At 40.5% G+C, this 19987-nt stretch overlaps 1 protein-coding gene across 1 annotated transcript in view; it reads right to left on the bottom strand.

Annotated features, from left to right (window-relative positions):
• lingo1a (leucine rich repeat and Ig domain containing 1a) overlaps window positions 1-17280 on the bottom strand; it is a 78604-nt gene extending 61324 nt beyond the window's left edge. Inside the window, exon 1 of the mRNA XM_069686927.1 lies at window positions 17276-17280. The gene's annotated coding sequence lies outside the window, so the exon portion shown is untranslated. The remainder of the gene's footprint in view (window positions 1-17275) is intronic.
• Between the last annotated feature and the right edge of the window lie 2707 nt (window positions 17281-19987).

Here is a 19987-nt window from a genome sequence, read left to right as displayed (position 1 = left end):
AAAGCCACTGTCAGTCAAAGCTGGTGTTCTCTGTAATCGATAGAAGCAATAATGTTTGAAATTGGCGCCATAGCTGTGGAGACAGTTGTACAAACAGCTCGTGGTTTCGTCCATTCTACATTCCTACAACCCCCAGCGTGCATTGCGCCCCTCCCTCTGAAAGGAACAGCCCAGCGAGAGACGCTAGAGTGAAATACTACCGTTTTCGCTGCAGGCAATGGCTCAGAGCGGTACAGAATCAGAAATGCGACGAAATTATACCGGTGGATGGTCTTAAAAATCTCCAGGTCTGCAGTCTACATTTCAAACCTGACTATTTTGAACGAGACGTGATAGCAGAGGCGGGCGTCCTAGATTGAGGGAGTGTAGTTTAGCAAGCTCCCTGGCCTCCAGGACTGCGTTTTACGTAGTCTGGCGGAGGTTTTCCAGGGCCCATTGGAGAAGCAGATAGCGTCCTCCAAAGGCAAAGAGCTAAATTGCACTTTTCTTCTACCATAATGGCATTAGCTCCTCATAATAGCTTGATAGGACTGAGGTTGAAAATCGGCGAACTGGCCCTTTAACAACATTAGCTTATTATGTCACTACAAAAATCCAATCCAAATTTGTTGACCAAACTGCTGTACAATCAAACAATAAAAAAACAATTGAAAGACAATAGGACAATAAAGTAGTAAAATAAAAGACCAGTAGGAAAGGAAAAGGAAGGAAAAAAGGCAACTTTCATGCAGAGGTTTGATTTAAAGACAGGCACTGTGGGGGACAGCCGAACATAATGGAAGTAGAACGCTTTAGAGCTTTAGAGGTGACTGAAAAGGCTTGGTCACCCCTGAGCTTCAACTTTGACCTTGCAACAGCAAAGATGTGGTTTTAAAGGTCTGAAAGCCCATTCAGTGGTTTATAAGTTAAGAATAAAATCTTCAAATAAATTCAGAAACACACACCAAGAGCCACTGAAGGGAAGCCAGACTAGGGCAGATGTGCTTTGAAATTTAGTAGGCTTATAATGCTTCCTTCAATCGTATATGCCTTTGCAAATTAGTTGTAGGCAAACACAAATTCTTGGAGAAAGGACTGATTAGCAATTTGATAGTTTCAATTACTGGGTAAAAATATCCACAGTAACTGTGAAAAACGAGAACTCAAGGATGGAATTAAACATAATAACTATGCAGAGTTAAATTTTATACAAGGACAAACTGTGTGCACATTCCATTAAAGTACACTGAGTGAACTGTTCATCTGAAAGTCATGGGAGTCCATGGGTGCTCAGGTGATTGCATTTCCTGCATTGTTTATGCACTTCAAAGCCATCTATACTCAACTCCCTCATGTTAGGCTGACCCAGCAAAACAGAGCAAAACCACTCCCAGCATTCACACAGACATGACAGTGCCAAAGTCCCATTAGAACTCTTTGCATAACAGTTGAGTCTCTTAGGTCATTTTCCAGGCAATCTTAACAGAAACAACCAGCCAAATAATTATATATTCTAAGTGTCATATTGTATAATTTCCATGGAGCTGCATCTGTAAGGTTTAACATCATATCTGGATTATGATCGAGCAGTGAAAACAACATATCAGGCAGATTCATTCTCCACATGGTCCACTTGAACAGCAAATATGAATGACCTTGGCATAATGTTTCCAGAGCACTTGATCTGCCCAGTCAGCGAGCCATATGCCCCCATCTTTACCACATTACATTGAGACATGGTGTAACACGGCATGTGATAAGGTTAACTGATAAACAGGTAGCATACAGGGTGGGGGTGTGTGGGGGGGCAGGCTCGAGTGGTGCTTCATGCATTCCACTTTGCAACGCAGCAGTGGCTGGCAAATAACTGTTAATGGAATCAGGCATTTAGACGGCCCTCTCTTTTATGAGAATGGTTGTGAATTCAAAGCAGATGAAAGTCACCCATTAGCTCGATTTCTGCAAGTTTGATTCCAACTTTAGGAAGTGAAAGGGGTACACTTAGTGTTTACATAAGAAATGGAAAGCAATGATAGTATCTGCATGTCTGACAGACGAAAAAGGGTATGTATGATATTCATCTGGAGGTCTGCGAGGTGAAACTTGTCAGGTGTGCTTGACCCCCTTGACAGTAGATTTCTAGATTGTTGCTGCAGTTCACTGAGAACTGTCACTTAATTTTCCTGCTTCATCCAAACAAACCCTCCATCCAAAACAGAAAAAAAATTACAATTAAAAGTATTTTTCATTTTTAAAAACTCCTTTTTAATTTGATACCAAATATATGTTATGTTCAGCTTTTTAGTCTGAGACCTATAATGCTTGGCTTTCAAATTAAAAGAGAAATCGCTTCAACCCACACAGCAATGTTACAAGAACAGACAACAGTCATGTGTGGAGTCTTTGGCAACTTGTATGAGGGAAAGTCGCTACAGCCCGGTCAGTCCTCCCTACCGACGGGCGCGCACTGCCCCCCTGGAAAACAGCGTCCGTCTCCGGCAAGGAAAGCCGGATAGGTCCCGCTATTTTGATTACGTGGTTTTGAAAAACCCAAACTCACATCTTCGTCACCTTCCATTACGCACGGCGATTCAGGAGCTGACTCGCAACAAAATCTTACATCTTCCATAAGATTGTAAATACGGGGCCGCATTGCCGGCGGAGCCACTTTTAGATCTGTAAAGAAACAGATTGAAACCCACGAAGAAAAAAACAAAGACTTCAACATAACGACGTGTATTTCAGGTTCCGGTTAAAAGGTGACAACATAAAAGTATCCACAATGCAAAGCTCATACTAACTAATAATACAATTTAGAATGGGTCCTCTAGGGTGCTAGAGTGAAATATAGAACAGGCGCTGTGGGGTGCTATGGGGTCTAAAGGGTTAAAAACTGAAAAAAAGAAGAAATATTATATGCAAAAATTAAACTAACAATGTAAATGAAAAACAAAACCAGTGATTATCAACAGCATTGCTGATACTTTTCTCACATTTTATTTCAATAAACTATTAGTAACAACATCTCATTAAAAGAAACACATTTGTATGATTAATGTTTGAGAGAGGCAGAATACATTTAAGAGAATTAATTAGAGCCAATGGAATACAGTGATCTGGGAATTGAGGTGAGTGATGTTATTTCATTAACCATTACCAAATAGCAATGCTCTTTGGTTTTCTTCTTTGCAAGGTAAGCTTGTCAACAGGGCTGAGTTCATAAAGAGTCGAGAAATACAAAGTTCTGTGTCAACTATTGGACCATCAAAAGACAAACCTCAAGGCAAAGCACACAGAAAAAAAACGACCAAGGAATGAAAACCACAGGAAATATCTCCTTGCAGATGCAATACAGGTGCAAGACAGTGATTTTATACAACAAAGTATCCATGCAACATGAACAACCTTCACATGTTCGGCCACAAGCCTCATATTGCAGCACGGTTGTAGATAAAGAAACATTCATAGGACGCAGACGGGCAATAAAACTTCCATCCTTATTTGTAGCAAGGCAGGAAGCAAATGCATGTAGTTGTTGAGTCAGGGGAATAGTGCAATTTAGTCACATCAGCTGAACAAAAACAGAGAGTACATCACACCGAAGGCCGATACAAATGCAACATGAAGTGCGTCATAGGTTTTCAGGTGTCTTTCCGAGGCAGGCTGCGGAGACAAACCACACATTTTGCAGAATGCAGCGAGGTCACGCCACAGACAAGACAGAAATGATTATGTTTTCCTGTGCGCGTGCAGAGGTGGCTGCGAAGCGTGGGGGCGCATTAATCAGGTTACGGAAATAGAATAGTTTGCTCTTGTGTGATGGAAAATGATGCAGTTAGTGGGGGCAAGGTGGGGTGGGCTGATGGAAATATGTTGCTTCTTCTGTTGCTTCATCTTCGTCTTAAACGCAGACTGAACAACAAATCACGAGCGCACGACGGCTTCCTGTGTCGATTGGGCTCCATCCCTCACTGAGAGCTGGGGTTATTTTGTGCACTGTGCATTAACAATAGCAGTACTAATGTGCAATTCTGAAAAAAAAACGTGGTATTGACAAATGGAAATATCATGGTCATTGCACAATATGAGCATGGTCACCTCAAAGACAGATACTTAATAAGCTAATAAGCTAAATCAAATTGACAAGCAGCAGTTTATCCATTGACGGCTCTGCTCAGCGAAAGTGTCCTTGACCTTGAGCAAGATACTAAAACCCAACCGGCTCAAGTATCGTAAATCAGGCCTGATAAGAGCATCAGCCAAATGTCATAAACAAAATGAACATGATGAAAACCATGTGTCAAGAAGGGCTTATCATCCAATCACTGAAGGGTTCAGTGTTAACAATAAACAGGATATGGCTTTATATGGTTTTAACACTTGTTATTTTTTGCTTCTAACTCACTTTATTGTGACTGTAATCCATAACTCTGCATCCAATTCTTCCTCATGTGCTCTCTCTGTTGTACTCCATCCACTGTGAGCTCTTTCTCGTCCACTAAACGCATCAATATTTGATGCAGAATGGGCTCTTAACAGTAACGGCCAGCCTTGGATGAAGCTCAGTAGTATAATCTTTGGGAGTGTAGTGCACCGAGCAATATGAGGGGCAGTGACCTTCGTGTGCTGATGCTTCGCTTTGCAATCATTTTAAAAAGCAGACTACCACGGCGTGCACGAGGAAAGACTAAAAGCTCAACAAGAGGAAGTTTCTGCTCAAAAATCTGTTTGCAAACTCTGACATAAATCCTCAAAACTGCTACAACTCAGTGTATCTGTTTGATAGTTAGACTCCAGTTTCACTTTTAATGCCCCCGCGCCGGCGAAAGCCGTGGCTGGAGGCATTATGTTTTCAGGTTGTCTGTCCGTCCCATTCTTGTGAACACGATATCTCAGAAACGTCCTGAGGGAATTTCTTCAAATTTGGAACAATTGTCCATTTGGATCCAAGGATGAACTGATAAGATTTTGTTGGCCAAAGGTCAAAGGTCAAGGTCACTGTGACCTCAAGTCCATCCTATTCTTGTGAACGCGATATCTTAGGAACGCCTGGAGGGAATTTCTTCAGATTATGCACAACTGTTCACTTGGAGTCAAGGATGAACTGATTTGATTTTGGTGGTCAAAGGTCAAAGGTCACTGTGATCTCAAGTCCATACTATTCTTGTGAACGCGATATCTTAGGAACGCCTGGAGGGAATTTCTTCAAATTTTGCACAACTGTTCACTTGGAGTCAAGGATGAACTGATTTGATTTTGGTGGTCAAAGGTCACTGTGACCTTACAAAACACATTTCTGGTTATGACTCAAGCGTTCCTACGCTAATTCTGTTAAAAGTTGGCACAAACGTCCTCTTGGACTCAAGAATGATGCGATTAGATTTTAGTGGTCAAAGGTCAAAGTCAGTGTGATTGATTTAGACCCCAAGGTACTTGCATGAATCCACCCTTTTCACTTCCTCTCACTGGGTGGGAACCAGGACAGGGGGCCTCCTGCTCCTCTGGTTATCCACAACAAGCTCTTTGATCTGCTAATATTGAGCTTAAGGTGATGATGATTGCGTCATGTGTCACAGCTCTTTATCAGTCCTCTCTCCTCCTCGGGAAAAATAGTCTCTATACTATTACCTTCCATTTCGCCTTTTGATTTATAAACTCCAACATCTAGAGTCTACACAGACAGAACTGGACTCGTTGGCAGAGGCATTACAACCGTAAGGCCGTAATTTGATCCTGAAAGTTTCAACTTGTGACATAAGTAGATAAAAGAAGTGAACAATCAGATTCCCCTTTGCCTGTTGTTACTTCTCATTAATTAAGCAAACACGGCGACTTCCTGCATCTTCTGAGCAAGACTGTCGTAGACATAATCACAAAAGCAATTTCATATTTAAGATAAATGACTATTGAATATTCATTAAGAGGGCCGTTAAAACATACATCATAAACAGTATAGATTAATTCCTTGGGACACTTTAATATCACTTCCAATAATGAGGTTTGTGCAGAAACACACACACACACACACACACACACACACACAAAGCACCCTGACGTATTTGCATTCCTCCTCCTGCTGAGTGTGTGCTGACATTTACACAGATAATGCTTAAAATCCCAGATATGCTCCTATTGGCGACAAGCTTTTGTGTGTCTTCACACTCCATCCGCAAACACCCTGTGTATACATGAATACATCGCCTGTTGCCATGGCAACAGCTTACGGTAAAAACCAACAGCAAACATGAAGTGGTTAAGCACGTGCAAAGGTGCCAGGGCTGATGGTTTCTTTGCATTCTAGGAATCTTTGTCAGCTTTCTCTTTGTCAGAGTCCACGTGGGTGCTGCTTCTTTTCTTCTACATCTCAGCCTCATGTAGATTTCTTCCATGTAATCTAAAGCATGTGTCATAAGTTGCAAATGCCTGGGCGGCAACTTTTGGGCACGTGCCGTTGCTTTAGATGTTAACTAAAACTGTATGTGTGCTCTCTTAAAGATAAACAGTGTGTGTGTTTTGTGCAAGACAATGCCAGTAGAGCACTTACGCACCTCAAAGCAGCCCCCCGTAAATCCCTTTGCATGATAGAAATATGGCCCCTGCATCCTTGGGAAAGCTGACCTTGGATTCTTGTTTTGTGCTTAGCAGCAAGGATTAGAGGAAATCTTCCTCAAACACACATTTTGCTCCAAGAGATCTGGGCCTATTTTGCCTCAGCTTTATTTCAAAAAACGCAAAACAAGGCTACTTTTCAATCTGTGGCTATTGACAGTAAAGGGAAAAGACTGCGTGCAAGTGGCTGATTTTTCTCTTATCATTTCCCTCTTCATGTAAAAAGTAGGTCGAGCTGAAAGGCAAAGGAAGTTACTGATATCCGGTCCTGGGAGAAGAAAAGACTTTGCAAAAGTCAAGCTAAACTCTTGGGGAACGTGACCTCTCAGTAAATTATTGAACTTTCTTTTTTAAATGTAGCTTTTTAGCTCTCTGTTACTGTCAGTGCTTTTCATTTATGCCACATATGTGTGAACTCAAGATGTGTTCGCTGTATGGCGTTGTGACGTTATAGCCAGTGGGTTCTGAGATTGCTTTTCAGGGTAACACTGATGAAGGATGTATTTAAAGATTCTGGACCAGATGTTAGTGAGGGGTGTGCAGAAGAGAGCAGCAGAGGTTAGAGACGAGGATTGAAACAAAGAATAACAAACTTTGATTCAGTGAGACTGAGTTTAATACTCGTTTATCTTCATTTGGATTATTAAAATTGTACAAATTGAACATTTACAGCAAAGATTTAATTTTTGTAATTGTTTTTTGTTAGTTAAGGTTAACCACACTAACTGTAATGTTAATGTGATGTCCCATCTGACGTGCAAATATCCAACTTTGAGAGACCAACAACAGGCAAAAATGTTTTGAAAATTAGATCAATTAAAGACCAAAAAATAACTTTACGGCCAAACACACTTGTGGCTGTCGTGTTGGCAGTTCTTTGTCAGAGCATTAATGCAGTGCATGAACCACCTCTCACATCTCATAATCACTGCAGCGCACTTTACACTGAGCACAAATATGGAACTGCTTTGATTACCTTTTCACACATTGGTGAGCTGGCTAAACGGCTTATCTAAAAGTGTTTTAAGATGTCACACTCAAAAAACGGACGCATTCCAATTGTTGAGTTTGCAGAGACGCACCCTGTGTTAAATGTACAATAGTTTTTTGTGACTTACTTTTAACATTCAAGTTGAATTTCATGTTTCTGAATGTTTTCAGGACCACAATTTCTTTCAAATCTGCTCCCTTCTGTCGCTTACAAGACGTTACTATTCCCCCCAACAACCCAAGCAGGGAGATAAGGACGGTGAAAGCCCTCGATAACAGACAGTATGCATTCAATGAAAGCTTAGTTGATGCTGAAGCTGTACAGCTACAGAACAGGAATAAACAGCGGCGGCTCTGGCATATTTAATGCCCGAGGCAAGGTCGGAAATAATACAATTTTATTTGTAACCAACGCTGGACTAAACATTTCTTTTGCGTTTTAAAGGGCAGGGACGCGGCACCTTTTGTAACATCCTCACGATAGTGTGTTGCCAACCTTTGATGTAACCCAAACACTACAGAGTGGGACGCACTGCCTCCTCCATCCAACAAATCAACTGAATCCACCAGTGGGCACAGAGCACATGTGGTGCGTGGGTGGAAGGAGCGACGTGTGAAAAAAAAAGAAAGTACATGACATAAGAGGGATCCTGTTTTTAAGTGACAATATAATAATAGACTAAGACAAAACTCTGCTGCGTCGAAGCAGCTGTTGTCTGAGGTAACTGTCCAAACAGATCTCCACTGGGGAATGAAAGTATTACTTGAAGAAATGAAAGCAGTTCCCTGACAGAAATACTTTTTTTTTCATTATGTTTTGCTTTGGAAAGTTCTAACATCCCGCTTATCACAAAAAGTCCATCTATCATAAAAAAACAGGAATAAAGTAAACTGCAGCCTTAGCCTAATCTCACATTGTCTCAAAATTTTCATATCATTTAAATGCAGTTGGAGGGGGAAAAAAACTCTAATAATAATCTCAAATAATCTACCAGTATAGGGATTAGCAGAAGGTGTGGATGGATTTTGAGACGATTCTGTCGTGCCTGGTTTGAAAAAGTAAAAAAATCATGCCAGTTTTTGAAACTGAAAAATGGCAAAATGAACATTAGTTCTGGTTTAAAACAAACAGCAAAGACAGACAGAAAAAACAGCGTTGTGTAAAACAGACTTTGATGCAACGCAGAGGGAAAACTGCTCGGTTTATTTATTGAATCTGTTTTTGTCTGAGGTCTGTTAAATGATGAATTGTTTATCAGTGAGTAAACAGGAAATGCTGTATCACTTTATACAAAGCACTCATGTGATGCTGAATAAGTGGAATGCTTTTTGCAAGTGTGAAATAGATTATTAACGAAACAAATAATAACAATAGAAATATGAAAAGTAAATTTTGACTGCAAAATTCAACACAAAGCGAACAGTACATGTTTGAAAAACATTTTTGTCTACCTTTAACAACGATTACGCACATACGTAAGCTTTAGAGACAGTTCTGGTTGTTTTAAAACCAAAAATACACCCAGTGGCTAAAGCAAAAAAAAAGAAAAAAAGGAGAGAAAGAGAAATAACCAGCCTTTTCTCCTGCAGGTGATAAAAAAAAAAAGCTGCAAAGTTTGTTCCTCCTGAAACCAACGAGCTGCAGGAGTCTTCATCCATCTCAGCATCTGATATCATGAATCCCCTCATGTTTAAATAGTAAATGGTAAATGCGCTGCACTTATATACCACTTTTCTAGGCTTCAGACCACTCAAAGTGCTTTTACTCTACATGTCACATTCACCCTTTCGCACACACACCTTCAAATACCTATGGCTGCAACCGGGGGCATATCTGAATGAACCACTGATGTACCGACTGGAAGACGGCGTGCTCTATCTATGAGCCACGGACTCCATCAGTAGCTACTTAACTGTTAACATATGTTACTTTTCTCTCTGAATATCATATTTTATCTTATTTTATGATAGATACTGTTAGTTTGTTCAGACCTTTCCAATTGTTGTCTTGTAAAGCTGAAGAGTTAGAAGAACATCCATAAGAACTGAAGAAGTCTTTTGGATGAGAGGTTAAACGTCTTTAAGAATTTCAGCCAGATGCCTGATTAGTGATAATCTAGAAGATCTCAGTTTCGTTCTCTTTGGCGGCAGCTATGGTGATAAACGATAATTGCTGGCGCACACTTCCCAGATATCCAGACAGTGTTGCATGTGTGACATCCACGGTTGGCTCCGGTTGTAACTCTTGATTTTCCTCGCTGACGGTCACTTTCCTTTTTTTGTTTGCTTCATCTGATCGTCCAATTTGATTTTTTTTCTTTGGATTTTCCCTTATTTTTGAAGTTGTATCTGTAGTCATCAATCTTTTCTTTGTTTGTTCAGCCATAGTAGATTACTGTTTACTCGCAACACTTGCAGAGACCGGAAAAGCAGCCGCTTAGCTCCGCCTACCCTCTCTGGCAGACCAACAACTGCTGGCTGATGGGAAACGCACCACTAACTGGGCGCTGCAAGATTATTTCTTTCAAATGACTATGACCTGAATGACTGAGAACCCTCACAGATGCATCACATGATGCATCCACATCAGTATCAACATTGGATCATGCAACATTTTGGTGTTATCGGCCTTTATCTGCCTGTTCTGCTAATTTAGTGCCACAAAACTGGATTTAGCTTCATTATACACATTCAGGTTAGGATACATACTCCTAGCTTTTTTTTTTTTTATACATAACATTAACTGAGTTAGAGTTGTATCTTGTGTATGCATTGCTTTATGGTCTATTCAGGCTCCAAACATCAATGGAATCTGATATCAGGGACATCTGTTGAGGCTGGAATGAAGCTGTGAAAGAAGAGACTGACACCGGCTGGACTCAGATATCAAACTTCATCACAGTTAAACAGGAAATTAAACAAGTCTTCTTGACACGATGACAGGAAGACTGGGCTAAAAATACGCCGCCAAACAACAAAGCAGGCCAGTGGGATGCAAGGTAAAGCTGTTTCTAATAGTGAATGCTTTTGTTGTGGTGGTCTTGCTTTAATGTTTAGTTTTATCCAATGCACATTTGTGAACAGAAGGCATCAAGGAAACAATGCAACGCTTCTATTTCTGTCTTTTGTTTCCTCGTAAAAATCCAGCGTGCAGAGAGCATTTTCAGAGCATTTCTGTCAAAACTGTTATTTGTCAAAACAGCTTTAAATGTCAGTCCGGGCAGGTGTGTCTTGTAAAGTATTTTGTTCGGAGAGCTCAGACAGAGCTTACACGGATTCTCCCAAAAATACTAATGACGATTCAAGTGTACCGTTTTTGATTCGAAACGCTTGGCGTAACTCTATCCTCTGCTGAAATCAGGCTATAATTATCTGCTTTTGACAAGTTGTATTGGAAAAGAAGGAGTCCAACTGGAGGGAAATTGTCTGTAATTGGACAAAGAACGATGCGCTGCCCTTAAGCACGAGAAACCAATTATGTAGCGGGTATCGAAAAAGTAAACAGGCCTCTTCACTCAAGCGTTCTTTGAGGAGAAATTCATGAATTGCAGATCAATCAAATACAGTCAGGGTGTCAAATGATGTGCAGATAACTCGTGCATGCAAAAATTGACAGGGCAGCGTGTTTAAAATGCTGAAGGGGAAGTGTTGATCGAGCTCTTCTTTAAGAATCTAACACAGAGATTTTATAAGTAAGCAGGTAAAATGTGGGGAAATGAAGCCTCCATGACTCACAGCCATTAACTAAATGTCCTTTCAGTGCTCCCTGGTGTGTTTCACTTCACATTCCTCCGCTGCCTGGTGGACATGGATGCAGTTTCGTGCAGCGGAGAATGTTCTGAATCCAAAGGTCAAGTGGTGGTGGGTTTTGTATGCAAGGTGCAGCGCGAGCCATCAAACAAGAACACTCTCATTAGAGCTCTGTGAGAGGTGTCCCTTCATTGTTCTTATGCAAATGATGAATCATACTCCGATGCTCTACATGGCAGTTCTTCTGTGCAGCAGAATGTATAATCTGTGCTCTTAAAGCACGGTACAATAGCTTTTATCCTGATGGAGAAGAATTAAACTGACAACGGTTGAGCTGAAGGTTCTGTAAATAAATATTCATTGTCATTAATAAATGAAGTATGAGTCTATTGTTGTACACTGATCTGCTCAGTTGGCTGAAAGTTGTAAATTTGAGGATTAATTGATCTGAAAATGAGGTGTTAATGCACGTTTCAGATGTGAGACTTCCAGGGAGTCCAAGGTGTTTTAAGACATTCGCACACACTGAATTCTAAGCAGCTCAGATAAGAGGATTCCAAATGATCAAAGATACGATATTGAACAGAATCTGTCTTTTGAGGCATTCTGGTTTCCGTCTTGGGGGCCCGTTGACAGACATCTGCATTAAAGTGCAGCTGACAATCCGCTCTTAGACGTCATCTCTCAACTTCAACTCCATTCTTGCTTCTCTAGTTGACTGTAAACATCACCGACCACTGGCTACACCGGAAACCCCCGAAAAGTTGCTCTCAGAGGCTATGTCGTCATCAGATGATAGCAGATGGGTTCCTAGATTGGGTGACATATATGGCAGGAGGAACTCTCTAACACACACTGTTATGACAGGAAATATATTAACGGTTGACCCGAAGTTTTATAGACGTTTGATTCATCTTATTTTGTTGTATGATTGTATGTTTGCATGTGGAATGACATTGGATGCTGACTCAAAACGAAGCATGAAACACATAAAGATAAAAAAGTAAAGAAACTGGTATGAGGACTACTTTTTTCTCTGAAACTGCCAACGGGTAAAATTTACCCGCAGTTGTCTTTTGATTGTATGTAACTTGAAATATTCAAGCCCCCCCGTCTTTGACTTTTCCTAAAAGCATGTTCGGTAGCGCCCCCTATTGTTAAAAAATGTCAACATAAAGCCAGATTTTAAAAATGGCTATTTATACCTATAACCGCCAGCAGGTCAAATTTACCCACATATAGAACGCCGCCATTTCCTCGCTATTCATTTTGCGTGTATAGATTGATACATTGTATGTTGCTATGGCAACGCAATTTTTTCTACCACTGTGTGTCATCAAGTTGCTCATCAAATCATAAACTCCAATTCAGCACGGATAAGAGGAAGAGATGCGTGAATGTGAATCATTAGATTTACTCGGTGCCTTGAGTGAAGGTGAGTCTGATGGTGGGGACGTCTCTGGACTGTATGCTATTCTTCACAAAGTGCTTTGTTGTTATATATATTTCATTGTCATGTCGTCATTTGTAATATGTAAGCTGCATAATAGACGCCACATGTAGCATTTCATGACACAACTTTGTGTCATAAAATGCTAAATAAATTAACCTTGAAAATCAACACATTCTAATAGCAGGTACATTTGACCTGTTGGCGGTTTTAGGTATACTGTGACCCCTGATGGTTCTCGTGTTAAAAGCTTCTTCTTCTTGACCATGAATGCTGTTTTGCTCCTGAGGTTAATTCTAATATCTGTACACGAGATGCAAAACAAAAAATAATCTTTTACTGTGTTTTTTTAGATTTGTATATTAACCGAATCATAACTAAAAGCAGGACCCAGTGATGCTGCTGAAATCTTTGCAGCAGCTTCAGATACATTGTAATTTCTGAAGTGACAAAATTCAATGTCCTTCCAACAAAACCAGGTTCAAATCCTCTTATTTACCTTAATTAAATGTCATGTCGGAGGCGCCGGATTAGCTCAGCGGTTAAATCATGCGTCCCATATACAGAAGCTACAGTCCTCGATGTGGCGGTCCGGGTTCGACTCCCCCCCTCGGCCCTTTGCCGCTTGTCATCCCCACTATCTCTTCCTCTGTTTCCGACACTATCTACAATCCTCTCAATAAAGGCTTAAAGGCCAAAAGAAAAAAAAATGTCACTTTGGACAAAATGATTAACAAATCTAATCCAGATGTCTCCAATGACTCATTTTGTTTGCTTCTGTAAACTCAAAGATCTGTGTTTCAAAATTAATAAGCCTGAAAAAAAAAAAAGCTGTCACTCACTTTATCCTCCAAAGATTGAGACACAAGATTCAGTCAGAGGCAATGGTAAGCACAGCTATTTTCCCTGTCGGCACCTATATGGCAGCCCTGAAAATACAATATAAAAAAAAGGCCCACTAGCTCGCCTGCACGTCTCATACATCTTCAGTCATGCGGAAGGCCGTCCGTCAGTTTTACTGCACATCGGCTTCCTCTCAACGCAGCATCGATGACTGATGGCCCTAAGTGCAACTGGATAACTACGGCGGGGGATGATAAAAATGTGAAAACACACATCCTAGACAGGAAATTGGCCATTTTGGAGCAATTGACACAGAAGAGCTAAAGTGATGGCACTTCCTGTAATGCTCCCCTGAAAAGCAGAGATGGCTGCTCGTCTGCTGGGAGATAGCTACATTCTGCTGCAGGCGCGCAAACTGAAAAGATCTTGATTAATTTTTTTCCGACTTGGCTGCTTTTTATATATATATATATATGTATATATATATATTTATATTTTAGCTGTGATAGAGTTAAGCTAAAGATAAGACAAGCCAAAGTTTAAGTTAATATTCTCGCAATCCTCGGCAAAAAGAATCAATTGAAACAATCGGGGGAAGGTTGAGCTAATATGAGTCATCAGAAACGGTGTAATTAAGCAGCTGCCCGGTGGAAGTAGGGCAATAAGGAGAAGTGAATACCTCTGAAAATGGCTCACTGGGGCTTAATGGTGAAGAGAATCTGAAACTACAGCATGTGGTGACTCAACTGTTCATGAGATCTGAATCTGTAAATATCTGTTCCCGTGTCTTTTCCTACTCCTCTTTTACCCAGCTTCCCCCCCGTGTATGAAACGGTGCACTGACCTGATTGATGATGATGATGATACACCTGCTCTGCCAGGGTTATACGCACATTACAGAGGTCAGCAGGTTGACCTTTCTCATGGAGTGCAATCATAGAATTACATAGCATCTCTGTGTAATCTGACATGAGTAACGGCAATCAGAAGGACTATTTATCCGTCTGTGCACACATCTTTATTCTTTATGGATCGTGTATCCGACAGACGTTTTTATCGCTGACGTAAACCTCGATCACATGGTAAAGAGTCTGTATACAAGTGGGTGTAAAAACCACTTCAGTGCTGATTAATAATTTATCTGTGTTGTCTGAGAGTGTTACTGGTGTAATGCTTATCAAATTGCATTACCTCCGAGAGCAGAGGATAATTTTCTCATTGACAGCCGTAAATAACATTTTCTGCTGTTGATTAAGCAAGGCGACTTATAAGGAGGAGAATTGGCGGGACTACAGTAATCAGAGTGAAAACAAGTTAATTTAAGAAGTGTTACGCACATAATGAAGCTTTATTTTCCGTGTCAAATACAAGGTGCACTTTAATTATAGGAGCTCACGGAGATAACTTTAATACTCTGTAACAACACACTTTTAAACATTGCAGTGGTAGAGTATTGCAGTAAAATCTACCTTGATTCCCAGTCCTTATTATAAAATACAATGTTGCCTGCTTTATGTTACTTATTAATTTAAGGGTGGGCTGCACGGTTCGGCTGTAGAAGCGCTGTCGCCTCACAGGTAGAATCTTCTAATCCCAGTTCGGACGAAGTCGGCCTTTTGCTCCCCCCATGCATGCGTCGGTTCCCTTTGGGTACTCCAGATTTCCTCAGTCCAAAGACGTACTCGTTAGGTTCATTCACCCAGTTCTCCTAATACTGAATATCTGCATCCTGTCAACTGATCTGTCTCCTGTTAATTCCGATTTATTTTCAATTTATTTCCATTTGTTAAGGAAAACATAAGTGTGTGACATCCCTCCCAAGTGTACACTTGGCCCATTTGTTGTTGGAATTGTTGCTGCAAGTTAAATTTATTTGTCTGCTGGTGGGTAGACCAATATTGCATGCAAAACATAGAGCAGACAGAACATAATATAGTGCAACATGATAAGGTCTGATATGGAGGAGGGTTCCAAGATTGGACAGTAAGTAACGTTAACTAGATACATTAGAGAAGTAAATGTGAATTCAGATGGTAAATGGACTGTACTTATAAAGCGCTTTTCTAGTCTTTGCGACCACTCAAAGCTGCTTTTACACTACATGCCACATTCACCCATTCACACACACATATATACACTGATGGCAGAGGCTGCTACGTAAAGTGTCCAACTGTCCATCAGCTATCACATTCATACCCATTGGCTATGCCGGGAGCAATTTGGGGTTTGGTGTCTTGCCCAAGGACACTTCAACATGTAGCCTGAGGGAGCTGGGGATCGAACCTCCGACCTTTTCGATTGACATACGGCCGACTCTACCACTGAGCCACAGCCACCCAATGTAGTCAATGTGGTTGTCCAAACGATGTTCTAAATGTTCATCTTTTTTGAATATTAATATTATAGAAATGCGGGAACCACACAAAAACATCTGGGGGGGATGACTCTCATTTGGACCCCTCCAATGTCTATACCGGTTACGCCCCTTGGGTTCATTGGTAACTCCAAACGTGTCCGTAGGTGTGAGTGTGAGCGTGAAAGGTTGTCTGTGTGTCAGCCCTGGGATTGACTGGCAAGCAGTCCAGGGTGTGCCCCGCCTCTCGCCCAATGACAGCTCGGATTGGCTCGAGCCCCGCTGGGACCCTGAGCAGGATAAGCGGTATAGATAATATTGTGGGAACTACGTTAATTAAAGCATCTGACATGTTGCAAATGTGTTAATATTATACATATCAGTAAAATATTCTTCCCATAATTTCCATTCTTGCATTACAATATTGTCTTCTAACAACTAAGACGTTCATAAACTATGGTTATAATTAGGTACTCATTCTAAATTTGCATTTGTAAATCCAGCACATTTTACACGATTAAAAATGCTGCTAGTTAAAATAATCCAGGCAGCAATTTCATGCACCTCGGGCTGACGTGTCATTCTCTACAATCACCTGACAAACACTTCCTGCCAATCTGGCGCTCTATTTAAGCTGCAAGATTTCCGGTCTCTCCCTCTCCTCTGACATTGCCAGCGCTGCCCTGCACCAGCACTGCGCTCATACTTTCTGCCCCAGCATCCACCTGCTGCGCTCTGGCTGGAGGGGGTTTAAGATATGATGTCGTCACTCTTCAGATTTCTGCATGTAAAATAAATCTGCGAGAAGTGATGAGGTCTGAGCCTAGACGCCAAACACAAGCTGTGAAATAGGATTGTGTGCATACTAATGCTTTAAAATGCCCAAGCAGCCTGCTTGAGAAGCACCCAATGTCCATCTGGCAGTGAATGCATTGTGAGGAACTATGTGACATTTATGGTGCAGTGATGTTGATTGACATAAGATGAGATAAGGCGATGAGATATTTCAACGTTTGGAGCGTCTGTTCTGACCGCTTTGAGATGAGCTGCCTCTGATAAGCCTCTGCTGATATCGGCCTCACACTGTCGCATGCGAGACACTGTTATGTTTTCTTAAAACTTCCCTTAAGTGCTAATCTTTGGCTGGTTTTTAAATATGTCAGACAGGCCCTGCGAATCCAGAGCATTTCACTACTTGAAGTTAAAGATGATGTAAGAATTTCTCACTAAACTCAAATTGGGAGCACTGCACGCCGAACAGCGGGAACATCTCATAATTCGGGTAGTGCAATAATACTCACAGGCAGTAATTGCTGGCCTGCTGGTTCCAAGGAGCTGCTGGAGCTTCTTACAGGGCAGAAGGCAGGAGGAGGCTGGAAGTGTGAGGTGGGCAACGTCTCCCCTTAATCCACATCCCCTCGCAGCATTCCCTCTTCAATTGATCGGCCACCTGCAAGAACAGAGCAACAGTGTCAAACTTTATTCTGTTATAATAAATCTGATAGTTGGTATTTACAGCTTTCAAATAACAAGCAAGGACAACCTTGTTCTTTTGTTTTGTTATTGATATTTTTGCTAAATTTGAAAAAGTTGTTGCTGATACTTCAAGAGGAATATTTACTGGATTTAAGCAACATATAATGACTTATATTATAATAATATTTGTACTTCTTTTGTAGTAAAATCTTGTCATGTGTATTTCAATAATAAATAATAAATTTAAATTTGGTATCTGTAAATGTATCAGTATACATTATACATGTAACCTGCTTCATCACAGTAATGGATGAGTAATTAGCTCTCCTGCTGACAGTTTTCTTTTGCAAATTGACTCTCACAATTAGAAAAAAAGGTGCATATAAACACAAATGTTCTCATCTAAGTTTGAAGGCAGGAGAATTGAAAGAATGATCAGCGCTCAAGCGGTTAAAAGTTGTGTTCTGTAAGACACGTGGCAGATGTTTGTGGGTGGTTACATCAGCTATATGAAGGCCTTTCAAGGGGGTAAAAAAATGTGTTATGTATGCTTTTATTTGTTTAAAACACATAATGTTACCAGTAAACTGCACGACAGAAACACCTGATGAATCATATATGATACAAAACAAAACTTGTGCAAAAATACATGCAATGTGTTATTTATTTTTCATTATCTGTCAGAAGACTCAATAAAGAATGAAGAAAATGCGGATGTATTGGGATCCTCAGGGAGCCAGTCAAAGTGTGTTATAGATGGGAGTATTTCTTCGGTTCATGTTTGGTATGGGTCCTAATTTAAAGTTTCACACAGTAGGAGACGGAAACAGAGAGTTTATATTATTGTCTATAAATTATATTATTATTATTATCCCCTCTCTATATTTCTGACATTTTATTCCCCTATGAGCCAGTACGCAGTCTGAGATCCTCTGGTGACACAGCGTTTGCTGTCAGAGCCCCCAGACTCGGCCTGCCAGAGGGGATCAGACTCGCAGGGTCAGTCCCTTGTTTCATCTCACTGCTAAAGACACACTTGGTCAAAAAAAGCTTTTACTCTGTGACCTTATTTTAATTCATATTATTGTCTTGTTTGTTCTTGTTTATTTGTCTTGTTAATCATGACTTGAATCTATCTGCTTTTATTGCTTTTGTTGTCTAAGCACTTTGTTACCTGTATTGAAAAGTGCTATACAAATAAAGTGTTATTATTATTCTTGTCTTACGCAAAGCAAATCAACTGGAACTTTCCTACAATAATAATAAAAGTGGTTTTTTTTTCAGATGACATTTCTAACAAGACTAATACCAGAAATGAATTAGCATTTTGGATTTGCTGGCTGTTTCTTACTGTAAGCTACTCAGTCTGCATTCATTGCATGTTGAATATGTCAGAAGGATGAGGGTCAACAGAGTGGGGTTTGCATAAATGTACTTAGTCTCAATTTATTAATGTTTTTTCAGACTACCAACCAAAACACATTTACTATCCTAGATGTGGAACTCGCAGAAGAGCATGATAATATTTCAGCTGAGCTTTTTGATTTTGAGTCTCCCTGCCAGTAATAACACATGCTTCATTTCCCTCTCTGTGGGTGACAGACGATCAGATTGGCAACGCCAAAGAGATCATGAGTGTTCAGAGTTTGTCGTACCGCAATAAATCTGAACTTTCATTACTGAAAATAAGTAACAAAAGAGCTTCTGTGGAATTATTAATATTCACATTTACAATAATTGACTTTATATTATATCATTCGACTCAAGAGGCCACTAAGATTGCTTAATGATAAGTTTTGTTCGTGATAATAAAAGCATCAGACATCTGAACCCCAAAAACGGATATTGAAACCATTTCTTTTGACTTTCACATCCTCACATTCTGTTCTATCGTTATGAGTGAGCCACATTTATCAGCAAACAGAAGGCAAAGAGCACCAAATGGCTTGGCAAACATTTGATCTTCTCACATTTGAAACAAACACACAGAACTGGCTGATGCCTCGCAATCAAACGGGGTGCACTTCCCTTTGATTTCCTGGCTGGGAAAAGGAAGACCTTGGATCCAAAGCAAAGTGCTGGAGCATCTGTGCTGGAGTAATTTGTCTGCAGAGTTGTTGGCAGTGAGAGAGACACCTTGTTCTTCCTCTGCAAGATGTTCTACAGTTCCTCTGCCTCATTACTGGCAAAACAATTAATTTGTAGGTTTGATATTTGGTTTTTAGATTTGTTACGTGCATCTGTGTTGTGTCACATTATTAGGGGCAGAGTTTGGGAGCAGCTGCAAATTCTGAACCTACACAAAGTATAAAGTACTATCTTATAAAGTTCTATCTTACCTAAAATTCCGAACCTACAAGTCTGTTTACAGAATTAAGATGTGCAATTGAATTATTTCATATTTGTTGCAGCTACTTAAAGTGGGAATCTTTAAGAGCTCAGTTTCGTTCTCTTTGGCGACACCAATGGCGATAAACGGTAATTGCGGGAGCAAATTTCCCAGATATCCAGACAGTTTTGCACGTGTGACGTCCAAG

Source organism: Semicossyphus pulcher, unplaced genomic scaffold (assembly GCF_022749685.1).
Source record: "Semicossyphus pulcher isolate SPU_LCO1_2020_fin unplaced genomic scaffold, fSemPul1.0.p SCAF_8, whole genome shotgun sequence".
NCBI classification, from domain to species: Eukaryota; Metazoa; Chordata; class Actinopteri; order Labriformes; family Labridae; genus Semicossyphus; species Semicossyphus pulcher.
The sequence above is the reverse complement of the archived record's forward strand: the minus strand, read 5'-3'. Positions and strand labels throughout refer to the sequence as shown.